We start from the raw sequence: 12,595 nt of genomic DNA on the forward strand, positions 1-12,595 counted from the left end.
CAAAACTTCACAAGTCTAAATGATTGCCAGGATAAAGCTTAATAACAAAGGAGAAGCCCATAAATATTTCTAAAGAAAACTGTGAAGTCAAAGTTGAAGATAGGTCTATGGGTCACCGTCAATGTTAGGGGTCAGTGGACAGAGTCCTTTATTTGTTATTTAGATTTTGACTGCAAATTTTTGGATTTTAGGGAATATTGATGACTATTTTAAATTTGGAAATTTTTGTCTATTTATTGGTTCAAATAAACTTATTTTCCCCTTAACTTTATTTCTTTTGAAATACAAACCAAATTTGATTTGTTAAGTTCAATATGAATCACTACATCTTGTTTTAGGTTGCATTCCTCCTAGTCTGGTGGCATTTGCTGTAACTATAGATTCTTATATCTCAAAATTTGATGAATAAGTATGTGCCTACAAATAGACTTAACATTGTTACAGTACATCATTCCTTGAAGCTTCAGAATGTTCAGCACATAATGTAAACTATATATGCATTCTCTGTTGTACATTAATTTATTTGCCAACTTTTAAAGCAAATAGTTAAAAACTATGCAAATTTATATTTCTGGAAAGACTCATAATTTAATAAATTTATTAAAAATGTTTCTTTCAAACATTTTATTTTTAACTACATATGAATTAAAATAACTTAACATTCAGTGTTATACCAGTGTTAGGTATCAATATAATGGTGCAACATGTCCATATAACACCCAGTGCCTTCCTTAATCCCCATCACATATTTTATTTAACTCAACTCCCCAGCCATCTCCCCTCTGGTAACCATCATTTTGTTCTCTATAGTTAAAAGTCTGTTACTTGGGGACACCTGGGGTGTTGAGTCACTTGAGTGTCCAACTCTTGATTTGAGCTCAGGTCACGATCTCAAGGTTTATGAGATCAAGCCCCATGTCAGACTCTGCACTGACAACATGGAGATAGCTTGGGATTCTGTCCCTCTGCCCCTCCCTCACTCATATTCTCTCTCTCTCTCTCTCTCTCTCTTTCTCTCCAAGTAAATAAATAATTTTTTTAAATGAGTCTTTTACTTGGTTTTTCTCTTTGCTCATTTGTTTCTTAAATTCCACATATGAATGAAATCATACGGCATTTGTCTTTCTCTGACTGACTTAGATTGCTTAGGATTGTACTCTATAGCTCCCTATATGTCTTGTAAATGGCGAAATTTAGTTCCTTTTTATGGCTGAATAATATTCCACTGTATATATACCACATCTACTTTAGTCACTCATCTATCAGTGGACACTTGGCCTATTTTCCTTATCTTGGCTATTGTAAATAGTGCTGCTATAAACATAGGGTTGCATTTATCTCTTTGAATTAGTGTTTTTATATTATTTGGGCAAATACTCAGTAGAGCTGTTGGTGGACTGTAGGGTAGTTATATTTTTAACTTTTTGAGAAATCCCCATACTGTTTTCCCCAGGAGCTACACCAGTTTGCATTTTCACCAACATGGTTCCTTTTTCTCTCTATCTTTGTCCGCACTTGTTTCTTGTGGTTTTTTTTTTTTAATTTAGATTTTAGCCATTCTGACAGGTGTGAGGTGATAATTCCTTGTAACTTTGATTCCCATTTCCATGCTGATAAGTGATATTGAGCATCTTTTCATCGGTCTGTTTGTCATTTGGAGATCTTCTTTGGATCAATTACTGTTCATGTCTTTTGCCCATATTTAAAAATTGGATTATTTGGAGCATTGAGATATAAAGATCTTTATATATTTTGGATACCAACCCTTTATTGGATATGTCATTTGCAAATATTTTCTCCCATTCAGTAGGTTACCTTTTAGTTTTGTATTGAGCATTGAGATATAAAGATCTTTATATATTTTGGATACTAACCCTTTATTGGATAAGTCATTTGCAAATATTTTTCTCCCATTCAGTAGATTACCTTTTAGTTTTGTTGATTGTTTCCTTCACTGTAGAGAAACTTTGTATTTTGATGTAGTCCCAATAGCTTATTTTTGCTTTTATTTCCCTTGCATGAGGAGGCCTACCCAGAAGTAAAGCTGGTTATGCTCCCTCCTAGAATTTTTATGGTTTCAGGTCTCACACTGAGGTCTTTAATTTATCTAGAGTATATTTTTGTGTATGGTGAACATGGTCCAGATTCATTCTTTTGCATGTAGCTGCCTAGTTTCCCCAACACCATTTGTTGAAGAGAGTGTCTTTATCCTGTTGCATATTCTTTCCTCCTTGGTTGCAGGTTAACTGAGCATATAATTGGGAGTTTATTTCCAGGCTTTATGTTCTGTTCCACTGATCTACGTGTCTCTTGTCCTGCCAGTACTATACTGTTTTGATTACTGTAGCTTTGTAATATAACTTGAAGTATGGAATTGTGATGCTTCCAGCTTTATTTTTCTATTTCAAGATTGCTTTGTCTATTTGGAGTCTTTTGTGTTTCCACACAAATTTCAGGATTGTTTGTCCTAGTTCTGTGAAAAATGCTGTTGGTATCTGGATAGAAATTGAATTGAATCTGTTGATTGCATTGGGTAGTACAGACATTTTAACAAGATTTGTTCTTTCAATCCGTGAGTGTGAAATGTCTTTATGTTTCTTTGTTTCATCTTCAGTTTCTTTCACTGGCGTTATATAGTCTTTCAACTCTTTGGTGAGGTTTATTCCTAGGGATCTTATAATTTTAGTTCATTTGTAAATCGGATTATTTCCTTAATTTCTCCTTATGCTTCATCATTAGTATATACAAATGCAACAGATTTCTGCACATTGATTTTGTATCTTGTGACTTTACTAAATTTATGTATCAGTTTTAGAAGTTTTTTGATGAGGCATTTCAGGTTTTCTGTACAGTGCATCATGTCATCTGCAAATAGAGTGATATTTTTTCCTTACCAATGTGGATGCCTTTTATTTGGTTTTGTTGTCTAACTGCTGTGGCTAGGACTTGCAGTAGTATGCTGAGCAAAAGTAGTGAGAGTGGACATCATCGTCTTGCTGCTGAATTTACGGGAAAAGCTCTCAGTTTTTGATGATGTTTGCTCTGGGGTTTTCATATATGGCCTTTATTATGTTGAGTTATGTTCTCTCTAAGCTGCCTTTGTTGAGAGTTTTGATCATGAATGGATTGTATACTTTGTCAGATGCCTTTTCTGTGTCTATTGAAATGATCATATGTTTTTTTTATCCTTTCTCTTATTTATATGATGTATCACATTAATTGATTTGTGACTATTGAACCACACTTGTATCCTAGGAATAAATCCCACTTGATTGTGGTGAATGATTGTTTTAAATGTATTGTGGGATTCAGTGGCACAATACTGTGCCAGTATTTTGTTAAGTATTTTTGCATCTATGTTCATCAGGGATATTGTTGGTAGTTCTCTTTTTTTAATGATGTCTTTATCTGATTTTGGTATCAGGATAATATTGGTTTCAAAGAATGAGTGAATCTGGAAGTTTTTCTTCCTTTTCTATTTTTGGAGTATTTTGAGAAGAATAGGTATTAACTCTTCTTTAAATGTTTGGTGGAATTTGTCTGTGAAGCCATCTGGTCATGGATTTTTGTTTCTAGGGAGGTTTTGATTTCTGATTCAATTTCCTTGCTAGTTATCCATCTATCCAAATTATTTTGATTGGTTGTACATGATATCAGAGCAATCTCTATTCTAGGATAGGAATTAAATTCAGAAGACACAGGTTTTTCTTCAAATTCTACTGGCAGATTTTAGCTCTGGCCAATAAATCTTGGTATGAAGGGCTTAGCTAAAAATAATTTATGATATTTGAAGTTATTTTACTTACCATGAGATTGAAGATACTTTTATAAAAACTTAGTTCAAGTGATCTCAATCTGCCACTGCTTAAGCAATTCAAATAAGCATATTTGGACAGCCTGGGTGGCTCAGTCAGTTAAATGTCTGACTCTTGGTTTAGGCTCAGGTCCTCATTTCCCTATGTGGGACTCTATGCTGACAGCATGGAGCCTGCCTGGGGTTCTTCTCTCTCTCTCTCTCCCCCTCTTTGGGTTGCATGCACACATGAGCTTTCTCTCTCTCAAAATAAATAAATAATCATATATATTACATAATATATATAATCTTTACCTTTTCTTAATTCTCAGAGTATACAATCTTTATTTCATTTATAACGTATCTCTTATTTGCAGTAGTATTGATATTGGAATGCCTATCTTTTTCTCTACATTAGCTCTGTACTTCCTCTTTAAAAATGTTTGTTTATTTTTGAGAGAGAGAGAGTGAGAGAGTGCCAGTGTTGGAGGGGCAGAGAGGGAGGGAGACACAGAATCCAAAGCAGGCTTCAGGCTCTGTGGCATCAGCTTGAACTCATGGGTCATGAGATCATAACCTGAACCAAAGTCAGATGCTTAACTGACTGAGCCACCCAGGCACCCCAGATCTGTAATTCCTTAAGGGAAGGGTCGTATTTTTAACATTTTATGTTTTGTGCAAGGTCTTAAGCAAAGCAGGTGTTATAGCACTGGGTCTCTATCATGTCCTCCAAGGATGCATGTCTGCAAGAATCTGTGCCCTTCCCATGTTGAATCAGACTTGACACTGAGTGACTAACAAAATATGCCAAATATAGTGATGTGTGACTTCCAAACCTAGTCATAAAAGGCACTGGAGCATCTTCCTTATTTTCTTGGATCATTCACTCTAGAGGATACCAGCTCTCATGGCATGAGGACAGTCAAACAACGCTTTGCCCATTTGGGGTGGAACTGAAGCTGCTGAATAAAGCTCAGCACAAAGCTACTAGCTTTGTAACTAAATCACCTTGGAAGTGAGTCTTCGGCACAGTCAGTATCTGACTGCAACATAACAGGATTCAAGCTGGGATCGCCCATCCAAGCAGTTCCAGTTTTCTTACCACAGAAACCACAGACCAATAGTTGCTTGATCACAAAGCTCTGAACATCTGTTTAATGGATAGGATTTTTATGGCTAATGCATGCTAATCATTGCTGTAAGCCAATAACTTTTAGGTAATTTGTTACCAAACACAGAAAATAAATACAAAATTTTATGACCAGAGGCAAGAGCATGGCATGAAAGATTCAAGTTATTAGATGCATGCCAACTGTCATAATGATTATAATCTATATCTCATTCTGTTGGTTTATATGAAGATTTTAAGAGAAAAGTTAGTTTTTAAATAGGTTTTAGAAGAATAGATTATGGTGGTGAGGCATAGAAAAACAACTCCTACTTGTGGCTAATTTTCAAACAATTAAACTTTCAGTGGTTAGTCAGAAGGTTTGATATCCTGCTAATAAGAAAGTGAGTTATAGCAAAAGCAAAATTTGAAGGTTAAGAAAGACCTGTCAGAAAGCCCTTCCAAAAATGGTGTACTAAGTCCCTCTAAAAATCTGCTTCTCCATAAAAGCAATAACAATTACAAAAATTCTGTAAATCAGCTTGTATAGAAATGTGGAAATAAGTTAAAGGCTTCTAATAATTTAAGTAGCACCTATTCAAAGAAAGCAGCTGAATATCAGTGAGAAAAGCAAGCTTTGTGACATCTTCAATTTTCTTCTTCCCGTTTCTCTGTCCAGAAAGATAGTAGCTGTGGAAACCGATAACCTCACAACTGTGCTATTGGTGAAAAACAACAATTTGTGAGGCACTGGATAGGGCAAAACAGTTTGGGTTCTCTCAACAGCCCCATCCCCAGAGTATTTCCACTACTTTTCTTGTCCAGTAGCTCCTTCAAAAAAACAAAACAAAACAGTTTTTAGGGCTTTCTTTCAGATAGTCTGAGGCAGATTTGTCTGTGCAAATAGCCTATCCCCAGATAGGCTGGTTGTTAAAAAAATCAGCTGCAGTGATTTAATCTTAAGGCAGAGAGAGATACACGTGGCAGACCAAAAAACTTAAAAGGAAGAACTGAGAAGTAAGATGTCCATAGGAACATTTTAAATGCTCCAGCATATTTTAAATAGTCCAATAAAAGCCCAGAAGTAACACACATGCTCAGGGCTGTGCTCATGTCAGAAATGAACTGAGAGGGTCCTAAACTGTGTTTTATCTCTGGGTCATGTTGAAACTCAGTACAAGACAAAAGTGGGAAGCTAATTAGTGCAAAGCTAATGCTAGAACATTGGCGCCTTGTCTTAAAACACACAGATACTCAGCAAAGACTGGGAGACCAAGTTATCAAAGGAAATCTCTCACCAGTCCCTAGCAAACAACTAAGTTAATCAAGCAGAGATGTGAATGGCTACATGCATGCGCGCGCGCGCGCGCACACACACACACACACACACACACACACACACACACACACACACACTTCAGGCATTATATAATTAATCCAGAGACGTCAGTAAACCATCACCAGTAATAATAGCAAATGCTGTTGAGGTGTGGTAGGCAGAGTAGTGCCTCTTCCCCAAGGATGTAGCAGTTCTCATCATCAGGAGTTGTGAATCTGTTGGGCTACCTGGAAAGGAGGAGATACATTAGCCAACAGCTGGCTTTGAAGAGATTATCCTGGATTATCTGGTTTCCGGTTTAAAGGTTCTTTGAATGGGGAAAATGGAGAAGTAAGGGTTCCGGTCAGAGGGATAAAATGTGGCAAAGGTTCAAAGATCTGCTAATGACTTTGAAGAGGTGATAGGGCTGCCAGTAAAAGAATGCAGGCAATGTCTAGAAACTAGAAAGACGTTAAAAGAAAGACAACAGATTCAATCACAGAATGTTGATTCTGGTAGGAATGTTGTTCTGCCAACACTTTGGTTTTAGCCTCGTTTAGCCTCGTGAAACTCATTTTGGACAATAGACATGTAAAGTTGTAAAATAATAAATTTGTGTAGTTTTAAACCACTAAATTTGTGATAATTTGTTTCAGTGGCAATAGGAAAATAATATGGGGTTAGGGAGGACATGCTTTTGAGAATTGGCAGATTTTATATTTAAAATGACACGTTTCAGAAAAGAGAAAAGCATGTCCCATACCTGGAAGTTTCTATTGACTGGCTTTCTGTCTCAGAGGAAGCACAAATTTCAGACTTAATAGATAAAGACTGTAAATAAGATATTAAAAGCATTTAGTGAGTTACATTAAAAGTGTTTAATAAAAGTTATGTCTAAAGAATTAGTGAAAAGTTTGAGAAAAAGTCTCACCAAATTATCAATAATGAGACATTTATAAAATAGACAAATAGAAGTTCTTGAGTTGAAAAGTATGAAAAATGAACCTAAAAATTCACTAAGGGGGAGCAACAACATATTTTGTCTGACAGAAGAGAGAACAAAAAAATTGGAATATAGGTCAATTTAAATAGACCAGTCTAAGCAGCTTAAAAAAGAATGAAGAAAAATGAACAGAGCCTCAATCTGTGGGAACCTCATCACATGTACAAATATATTGATAAATGAATTAAGAAAAAAGAGGGAAACAGACAAAGCAAAAAAAAAAAAAAAAGACCTAAATAGTTTTAAATTTGATTTAAAAACCTGAATTCCAAGGAGGATAAACTCAGAGACACATACCTACATATATGTTCAAATTGTCAATAGACAAAGAATAAATCTTCAAAGCAGCAAAGGAAAACTCATCATGCACAAACCTCCTCAAAAAGATTAACATCACTTTTTATCAGAAATCATGAAACCTAGAAGGCAGTAGGATGATGTACTCCAAGGAAGAAATAGATAATTCAATAATGATAGACTTCGGTCTTCAATACCACCCTATCAATAATGGATAGAATAACATGGAAACAGAAAACTTAAAAAATACTACAAACCAATGAGATTTAACAAGCATCTATACAGCAGTCCAACCAACAACAGAATGTGCATTCTTCTCCCAAGTACATGTGGTATGTTCTCCAGGATAAGCCAGATATAATTCCTTAAAACCAACCTTGATTAATATAAAAGGATTAAAATCATAAGTTTATTCTCCAACCATAAGATGATAAAATTTGAAATAAATAACAAGGAAATTGGGGAAATCCACAAATAGGTGAAAATTTAAACAACATAGTCCTAAATACTTAAGGTGTCAAATAAGAAAACTGCCAATGTTACATAATACATTGTGAGAAATAAAAATGAAAATATAAAATACTAAAACTTATGGGATGTTATAAGAGCGGTTGCTCAGAGGGAAATTTATAGCAATACATACCTATATTTAAAAAGAAGAAACATTTAAAATTAACAGCCTAATCTTCCACTTAAGAAACAAGAAAAATAGTGCTCGCTTTGGCAGCACATACTAAATTAGAATAATACAAAGATGAGCAGGCCCCTATGCATGGATGACATGCCAGTTTGTGAAGTGTTCCATATTTAAAAACAAAGCAAGAAAAGTAAGTGCAAGTTAAACCAGAAGGAAGCGAGGGAAGGAGGGAGGAAAGAAGGAAGGAGGAAACGGAGGGAGTGAGTAAGGAAGGAAGGGAGGAAGGAAGATTATAGCAGAAATAAATGAAGCAAATAATAGAAAAACGTGGGACAAAATAAAAACTTTGTTTTTTAAAAATGCAACAATTTTGACAAAACTTAACCTGGACTGACCAAGAGAAGGAGAAAAGACTCAAATATCAAGTCTACAATAAGAAGTCAAGGAGGGGATATCACTAATGTTATTATCGAAATGAAAGTAATGAGAAAATAAACTCAATAGTTGTGTGCAAACAAATTAGATAACTTACATAAAGTAAACAAATTCCTAGAAGGAAGCTTCTTATGTTTTTTTTTAAATTTATTATTGAGACAGAAACAGAGAATGAGTGGGGGAGAGTCTGAGAGAGAGGAAGACACAGAATACCAAGCAGGCTCCAGGTTTTGAGCTGTCAGCATACAGACTGATGGGGGCTCGAACTCTTGAACCTTGAACCATGAGATCGCGACCTGAGCTGAAGTCGGATGCTTAACTGATTGAGCCACCCATGTGTCCCAAAAGAAGCTTCTAAAACTGACTAAGGAAATAGAAAATGTGACTATACCTCTAATAGGTAGACATAATAAATTAGTAATCAAATAATTTCCCACAAAGGAAAGCCCAGGCCAAGATGGTTTCATTGGTGAGCTATGAAACCTTAAAAAATTAACACCAGTAGTTCACAAAGGCTTCTAAAAAATAGAATATAATGCTTCCCAGATCATTCTGAGTCTGATAGTATTCTAATAAAACCAAAGTTCAATATCCGTTATGAGCCTTATGAATATAGATATATCCTCATATAAAACACTAATAGGTAGAATCCAGGAATATATGGAAAGGATTATACTCAAAATAGAATGTTTTTCTAGAATGCAAAGTTGGTTTAACACATGAAAATCAGTATAATATACTATATTGATAGACAAATGGACATCACATGATCATCTCAATAGATGCAAAATAATTGACAAAAGCCAATAGACTTTCAAAAAAAAAAAAAAACCCAAAGAAGCAAACAAACAAAAAAAAAACCACCCTACAAACTAGGAATATAAAGCAACCTTCTAAACCTAACAAATTATATCTGCAAAAATCCCACAGCTAACATCACACTTAATGGTCAAAGAAGGAATGCTCCCTTCTCTAAGATCAGTAACAAAAGAAGGATGTCTGTTCTCACCACTTCTATTCAACGTTCTTTTGGAGGTTCTCGTCAGGGAAACTATACAAGGAAAATAAATACATGTATCCAGATTGGGAAATTAGAAGTTAAACTATCTCTATTTGCTGATGCCATGATCTTCATTTAGAAAATCTGATAGAGTCCACTAAAATCTTTTAGAATGAATAAATTATTATTAGAACTAGTAAATATGTTTGGCAAAATTCTAGAATACAAGTTCGCTATCAAAAAGTCTATTGTATTGGGGCACCTGGCTGGCTAAGTTTGTTGAGCATTTAACTTCATCATCTTGGGATTGAGCTCCATGTTGGGCTCTGTGCTGACAGTATGGAGCCTGCTTCAGGTTCTCTGTTTCTCTCTCTCTCTCTCCCCCCCTCCCCTTCTCACATGTGTACTCTCTCTCTCAGAAATGTTTAAAAAACTTTTAAAGTCTACTGTATTTTTATATACAATATATTGAAGACTCAAAAGTAAGAAGAATTAAATTTATATTAGCAACAAAAAATAAAATAGGAATAAACTTTTAAAAAGTGTAAGACCTAAACACTGTAAATTATAAAACATGGCTGAAAAAAATTAAATGTCACAGTTAATTTAAAAGATCATATGGTCATGATTGAGTTAATGTTAAGACAGAAATTTGATCCAGAGTCAATGTAATCTCTGTCAAAATTCCAACTACTTTTTTACACTTTGAAAAGCTGATCTTAAAATTCATATAGAATTGCAAAGAACCTAGAATAGTCAAAACAGGATCATGTGTTTCTGCCATGAGGATGGAAATTATTATATATATAACAGAATTTTCATCTTTATGCTATATATATTTTATATATATCCTGTGTATGTGTGTATGCAATAGTAATGAGAATCCAGAAATAACTATTACATTACAGTTAACTGATTGTGACAGGGGTGCCAAGCAAGTTCAGTGGGCAAACAACTGTCTATCCAACCTCTAGATAGCCTCATGCAAAAGAATGAAGTTGGACCCCTACCTCATGCCATATGAAAAATACTTTGTAATGGATTACAGAACTAAATGTAACAGCTAAAATTATAAAACCATTTGAAGAAAATGGGAGTAAATCTTTGTGACCTTGTATCCGGCAATGGTTTAGTAGATAGAACACAAAAAGCACAAGCAATGAAAGAAGAAATGTTGAGTTTGATTTTATCAATTATTATTATTGTGAATAAACTTGTATTGCAAGGACATCATCAAGAAGTGAAAATACAAATCCAGAGTGGACGAAAGTATTTTAAGACTACATACTTGACAAATGTCTAGTGTCTAGAATAATAAAAAACCCTTTTAACTCAACAATAAAACAAAAATTAAAAATTGGGCAAAGAGTTTGAATAAACATTTCCCCAAAGAAGACTTACAAATGGAAAAGAAACACATAAAAATGTGTTCAAAGTAATGAGTAATTCTGGAAATAGAAATAATTACAGTGAAATACAATTTCACACCTATTAAGATGATTAAAATGAAAATGACAAAAACAAGAATTAGAAAGAATATAGGGAAACAGGAAGCCTCATACACCTATACATTGCTGATTGGATTGTAAAATGGTGCATCCATGTAGGACAATAGTTGGGCAATTCCTTGGGAAAAATTATTGTTATTGAAGTATAATAACATGGAATATCCTCTTAGTTCCAGATGTACATCAAAATAATTTGATATTTTTATACAGTATGAAATCACCACAATAACTCTAGTTACCATCTCTTACCATATAACGTTATGATATTACTGACTGTATTCTCTATGTTGTATACTACATCCCCATGACTTATTTATTTTATAACATGAAGTTTGCACCTCTTAATTGTCTTCACTTATTTTGCCACCTCCTCTCTCCCTCCCCACCCTGATCACTAAGTTTGTATCTTGTATTTATGAGTCTATTTCTGCTTTGTTTATTATTGTTTCTTAAATTCCACATATAAGTTAAATCATACAGTATTATTTTTATATGACTTATTTCACTTAGGACAATACTCTCTAGGTTCATCTATGTTATTGCAAATGGCAAGATTTCACTTTTTATGGCTGACTAATATTTCTTTGCGTACATATATATACCATATCTTCTTTATCCATTCACTTATCAGTGTACACTTAGGTTGTTTTCATATCTTGACTATTATTAATAGTGCTGTAATGAACATAGTGGTGTATATATCTCTTCAAATTGATAGTTTTGTTTTCTTTGGATTAAAAAAACATATTTGGAGCTCTTAAATCATACTGTAGTTCTATTTTTAACTTTTTGAAGAATCTTCTTATTTTTCTCCATATCGCCTACACTAATTAACATTCCACTAATAATGAATGAGATTCCCTTTTCATTACATCGTCACAAATATATTATCCTTTTTTTTTTGATAATAGATCATCTGATAAGTATGAACTAATACCATGTTATGGCTTTGATTTGCATTTCCTTGATGATTAGTGATATTGAGCATGTTTTCATGAATGCATTGGCCATCTGCATGTCCTTGGAAAAATGTATATTCAGGTCCTCTGTCCATATTATATTCTGGTTGTTTGTGTTTCTGTTGTTGTATAACTTCTTTATGTATTTTTCTAAAAAGTATTTATACTTCTTTATTTTATTTTTTGTGGTAACTTTATTTTTTATTTTTTTTTAGAATATAACACTATTTTTTTAACATATGCAATTATTTTCCATCATTTACAATACAGTAGTTACAATGACACTCCAAATGTATAAGCAAAGTAAAAAATCAGACCCCCAACTTCTATTTCATGTAATTAGAGTTATACAGAAATTAGACGGTTAAGTAACAACTAGTTAATCACCTAATTTCACAGCTATCTGAAGTGGCAATCATTATATAGCAGCTTATCTATGATACATTCAAGATACATGATATAATTTATTACTTGCCCATAAGCTAGAACACAGCCTGCTTAATACCTTTCCTTAAATTCCACCTCTATACTACAATA

At 34.0% G+C, this 12,595-nt stretch overlaps 1 protein-coding gene and 1 pseudogene across 2 annotated transcripts in view; both read left to right on the top strand.

Moving 5' to 3' along the window:
- The window catches only part of TAFA1 (TAFA chemokine like family member 1), a 496,597-nt gene that overhangs the window by 146,215 nt on the left and 337,787 nt on the right, over positions 1 to 12,595 (top strand). The window lies entirely within an intron of this gene.
- Positions 8,231 to 8,330, top strand: LOC115275575 (annotated as a pseudogene).

This window comes from Suricata suricatta, chromosome 12, assembly GCF_006229205.1.
Source record: "Suricata suricatta isolate VVHF042 chromosome 12, meerkat_22Aug2017_6uvM2_HiC, whole genome shotgun sequence".
Lineage (NCBI taxonomy): Eukaryota > Metazoa > Chordata > Mammalia > Carnivora > Herpestidae > Suricata > Suricata suricatta.